Source organism: Panicum virgatum, chromosome 9K, assembly GCF_016808335.1.
Source record: "Panicum virgatum strain AP13 chromosome 9K, P.virgatum_v5, whole genome shotgun sequence".
Taxonomy (NCBI): domain Eukaryota; kingdom Viridiplantae; phylum Streptophyta; class Magnoliopsida; order Poales; family Poaceae; genus Panicum; species Panicum virgatum.
Genome location: NC_053144.1, coordinates 58,856,584 through 58,862,583, shown reverse-complemented (window position 1 = coordinate 58,862,583; position 6,000 = coordinate 58,856,584).

The window sequence follows — 6,000 nt, the reverse complement described above, 5'->3', positions numbered from 1 at the left end:
CCATGCCGCCCTGCGCGCCAGCCTTACTGGGCTACCCCGGACGCGGGCAAGGCCTGCCGCGCCGCCGGCTGGCCGCGCACCGGCGGGGAATGCCGCGCCGTCGTCGAGCCGGCCATGGGTGTGGGAGGCAGAGGAAGGAGGGAGGTGGAGCTGACATGTGGGCCCCACATGTCAGTCCACATCAACGGTTGTTTAACAAGGGTAACTGTGATTTGGATCTCATATGAAGCAATTAACAAGTTTGGGGATTTAGATGTGTATTTTGAGAGTTTAGGGACCGGAATGACACCCGCTGCCAAGTTCAGGGGCCGGCGGTGCATTTTACTCGGCAATAGAAACGCAAGGGCAAGTGGTGCCGGCTACGCTGAATATATAGTGAATATATTTGACCACATGTACTATATGCATGTCCGTTCTTCGTAAATGTTCACAACTTATGTGCATATGAAAAACTAAGTGGTTAGAGAGTTTACAGCTAAGAAATTGATGTATGATCTTAAAATGTCGACTTTTCTAAATAAGAGGCATTTTTAATTCGTACGGTGGATTCAGCTCCTTATCAATTTCACTCTATTAACTTATTTTATGATTTAGATGCATATAATGAATTTGAGATATGTTTACATAGAGATATCACACTCAACTTAAATGGATAAAGGACCGAGACGTGTGACAGAAGCAAAAGCTCAATAACAATGAGAAAGCTACCGTTAACATACAACAGTGTTTTTTTAAGAAATAATATAGTACCAGTGTTAGCATGCTATATATATAGCAGTGTTTTCCTTACCGATCGGTAACCGGCGGTTACCGCCGATTTTTACCGATGCCGGTAATAGGCGGTAACACAAACCGGCGGTAAATTTTGAAAAATTTCGCCCAGATTTAAATTTTTCAAAAAAATTTGAAATAAAAAAGGAAAAAATATGGTAAGAAAGTAGAGATGACATACATCATTCTAATATAGAACATGTTCAAATATTTGACTGTTTGGGCACTCAAAAAAATAAAAAAACTTTCGGAACCCATTAAGGCCCGTTTTCCGAGCGGTATTCGGCGTTTTCCGAGCGGAAATCGGCGCGTTTGGACCGGAAACCACTGCATTGTGAGTATTTCTTGATTTTACATTGATTTTTAGATGTTTGTTGTGTAGCTATATTCAAAAACATGTGTTCATATTAGCTATATGGATCCATTTGTTCATGGTAGTTGAATGTTAATTTGTTCATTTTAGCTATATGTATATATGTGTGTTCATATTTCAAATATGTACATATATTTTCATTTGTTCATTTGTTCATTTGTTCATATGTACGTATATATTTTAGCTATATGTATATATGTGTTCATATTTCAAATATGTACATATATTTTCATTTGTTCATTTGTTTATGTGTGTTCATTTGTTCATTTGTTCATATGTACGTATATATTTTAGCTATATGTGTGTTCATTTGTTCATGTTAATCTGTTCATTTTAGCTATATGTATATAGTTGTGTTAATGTTAGTTGTATCGTTTGCGCGTGGTTGTAGGCAAATGGTGGATCCGGTGTGGGAGCATGGAGAGAAGAAAGGCAATGGATGGAAGTGCATTTCTATTTTTATGGATATGAACTTCTATTCTATGTATGTCTAAATGTTATATAATTGTTTGATATACACCATCAGCAATGATATTTACAAAATTACGGTGAAATGTGTAACACCTCCGGTGTTTAGCACTGTTGAAACATGCAATTAATGTGATGGTTAGCGCACTTGAGGCGGATTAATTCGGGCGGTTCTGCCACAAAATGCTGCCAAAATTTTCAATTTTCCAAAGTCATACGGTGTTTACCGGTTAAAACCGACGGTTACCGGTCGGTAAACAGCGATTACCGGTCGGTAAACAACGGTTACCGGTTTTTTGAATTTGAATTGTCATTTCGAGCGGTTTCTAGCGGTTTCCAGCGATTTACCGCCGGTTTACCGATACCGCTAGTTGGCGAAAATCGCTTTACCGTCGGTAAGGTGAACCCTGATATATATAGTACCAGCCGCACTATACCAAGTGCCGGCACTGGTACTTGTGAAACGCTAAAAGCCTACCGTATATGACAAGCTGGCGTCGTAGAGCACGCATGGTTGGGTTGGGTAGGCAGGGTAGCCGTAGGATTATTCTGCCTCCACGCTGTCGTCCTGTTGACTGCGAGGGAGCGCCTGATAGCAACGGTCATTGACGACCCAGCAGGCAGGCAGCGCCGCCGGGGAACGAGCGATAATTCCGCCATTAGGTGCCCGCACTCTAGATTCTAGACCCCCGATTTGGACCATCCTTCTGGAAGCTTTTGCTCCTAAATCCCACCACCAACCTTTCCGTAGTATACACGATCGTGTGCAGCACGCTGTCCGTCCACCTGTGTGCACGTTTAATTTGCCCGCCGTTTATAAACATGGAAGAACCTTCGGTTCCCCGTAGAATTGCCATCTGGCAATTCGATTTTCTGATTTATTTAAACCTGTGGTTCTTTTATGTTAGGTCCACCCTGACGACCTGACCGGAGAATCAGGTGCTTTCAGCTTTTCTCCTCTTTGAACACGTGACTTGGTGTCTATAGGGTACTACAAGTATGTGAAGTCCTATAACTAGAATTATTTTTTCAAGGTAAAAATAGGAAAAAATATTTTTTTTTCTAATCAATACGATAGTAATTTATTTGTTTTTGTGTGATATTTTACTTAAGAATACTACTGGGTGCGTATACTTGGAACAAATCCCAACCTTGAATACTTTTTTTGCGAACCCCAACCTTGAATAATTTGTTCCGGAATCATAAACTTGTAATGCCGTACCGTTGGTTTAGCCTGGCTTAAGCAAATACTGAGTATTAACCGGGCTGAAGTTTCTCAGGCATTTTGGGCTCTTTCGCGACACGGGCCACACTTGCTGTTTCCCCAAAGGCTGGTCAGGCCCAGCGGGTCTTTTCAGAAAGAAGGGGCCAGCGAAGCTCGGCCCGACGAGCCGCTACGAGCCTACGACCATCCGGATATGGCATGGCCAATTCGCCATCAACTTCCACTCAAAAAAAAAAAGGCCATGAACCCATTCAACCTCCTCTCAAAAAAAAAAAAAATCAACCCATACCATGAGTCCATGATGGTGCTTGGGCTGTGCTAACGGTGCTGCAGCCTGCAGGGTGGTAGGAAACGACGACGCCTTTCGCGCTCCGATGATCCGGTCCGATGCGCACGGGCGCATCTCGGCTCCTCGCCGCGGACGCCGTATCCGTATCCGGCATTAGTTCCGGCCCGGGCAGCGGGAGCGGAGCTTGTAGGCCGGCCGCCGCGCAAGACCGCGACGCCGCCGCCGACATCCGGAGAGAGCCGGAGAGGATGTTGGGATGGGATAGGGATAGAAGATCAGGCGGGCATGCTGCGTAGGCGCCGTGCATGCGCGACAGGTGTCCGCCATGTAGACAACTACCCAAGGGCTACGCGTCGGCCGCGCCACGGCCCCACCACGCTGCCCTTTTGTCCGCTCGGTCTCTTTCGAGGTCCCGTGCCGCACAGTAGCCAGCCGCGGCGGGATCCGCTGCGCCGCCGCCGTTGCCTTTACCTCTGTGCCGTGCCGAGTCGCTGCCCTTTGATGGATCTCGCATTCTCGCGCGTGATCGGAGTAGTTGGATCTCGGCAGAGAGGATCCCGGACGGACCGGTGCCGAACCGGGCCGAGCAGTGGCGGCGTGGCGGGCCGGCGGGGCCAGGTGGCACGTGAAGGCGCGAGGTGCATGTCCACCCGGCGGCTTCCGCGCCGGGAGGGTGTTGGTGATATATCCAAGAGCCCATCATCACAATACGGTTTAAAAGCCCAAGATGATATTGATCCAAGAGGGATTAGGGTTACTAATGGGCCTATGAGATAGAAGCCCATTAGTACGCCCTATATATACGAGGGAGGGGCTAGGGGGCGAGACCCCGGTGAGCTGCGCCACCTCCCTAGTCGCCGCCCCTCCCTCTCTCTCGGCCGCCGCGCTTGCCGTGCGTGCGGTGCTAGCACACCGACGCCCGGCGTTTCATCCCCGTACGTGTGGACTCCGTGGAGGCGCTGCTGCGACTGCTGCGCTGATCGGCTGCTGGGATCAAGTACGAGGAGCTCGGTTCGTGGGACGTGATCGACTACTTCCTCTACATCGACGCGCGACTTCTTCCGCTGTGCTGCGCGTCTAGTGGTAACGATCTATGATCTTCTACTCGCAAGTATCTTGGGTATATGCGGTAGTGATGCTAGCGTAGCCTACCCGTTTCCCTACAGTGGTACCAGAGCCATCTTGCGTAGTTTTTGGTCTGGATCTTTTGCATATAGGTGATATATTGTTGTAGTAGATTGGATCTATTACTTTTGCACGGTTTGATTAGATCAATTGGTCATAAGGGGTTAAAACTGGAGCGAGTTGATTGCGCGGCATGTGACAAAAGATTAGTTTGTGTTCTTTCTCTGTTATGCATACGACATGTCTCTACCGGCTGGAATCACCATCGGGACTAACTGTGTGCATAGTCAGCAGATTGAACCAACAGATCGAGGTCATGTGTAGATGCAGTCTTCTCAAGTGCAAAGTTTGCACGGTCAAGGTGATTGACCTAGTGAAAATTGAGGCATTATGAATGGCTCGGATTTGAGGTGATGCGATCACTCTGATGAGATTTTCATAGGGATTCCATAGATGCGATCTGTGTAATTCCGTGAGGTTTTCAGGGCGCTGCCCTGAGACCCAGGGACCGCCGTTGCTTTCTCGCTGTAGCGGCTTCCCAAGAGCTACTTTGGTAGAACACGTCGTACGCCTAACTTGTTCTTGCAGGGTGTGATGTGAATGGTATGGCCTCAATGTCATGTGATGATTTGTGCGGCCTGCGTGTCGCAAGTTAACACAACCGGGTTGAGGTTGCACCATTATTGTATAACGACCTGCGTGTCGACTTGTGATGTTTGAATCCTCATGTAATTATTTCACTAGCTATTAGATGTAGTAGCTTAGTATCTTTTCATGGAGGCTTCAATCATGATGGCGATGATGATCACCACAAGACAGGACGGATGGCAATGGAGGTCACCTTGGAGCCATGGCGATGGAGCCCATTGTGATGCAAGATGCCATACTATTCACAATATAATATGATTATATGCCTGTGATGTTTATTTTCCTGTCATACTATTCTTTCATGCTTTTACATATGGTGGATGCTTTAATCATGATAGAATAGCTTCCCTCAGAAAAAGTTGAGTTTTTGATGCCTTTTACCAATAGCTGCACCTATAAATTTTGATCGTTGTGTGGTAGGTTTACCAAAGTAGAGTACCCTCAGCTATCACTTTTGTATAGGGTGGATGTCGGACATTCACAAGCATAGTATTGGTTTACTCAGCAAAGCTATCAAAACAGTTTTGGGCTTTAAGGCATAGGGTTGGGGCCGGGGCATTGGATGCCACCCAACAAACAAGAGTCGCATAGAGATGTGATTAGTAATTTGTTACTTACCTATATCACTACTTTTCTAGCCGTGATGCTAAAGCTCACTAGAATTTTAGTGATTGTGGATCTTGAACCACTATATGTCATTAGAGGGAAGATGACATTGATATAGTAGGTTGTCTTTTGTTAAATCAGTTAATGAAAGTCTTTACATAAACTTAGTGCTGAAATCTTGCTTTACTTTAATGTTGTAGATCATGTCTGCCAGTAACAATTCCGCTTTCAATTTGCGTTCTGTTCTTGAGAAAGAAAAGTTGAATGGAACAAACTTTATTGATTGGTACCGCAACCTGAGAATTGTTCTCAGGCAAGAGAAAAATGAGTATGTTTTTGAGCAGCCATATCCTGATGATCTCCCTGACAATGCAACTGCTGCTGATCGCAGAGCTTATGAGAAGCACTGCAATGACTCACTTGATGTCAGCTGTCTGATGCTCGCCACCATGTCCCCTGATCTGCAGAAGCAGTATGAGCATGCGGATTCTCATA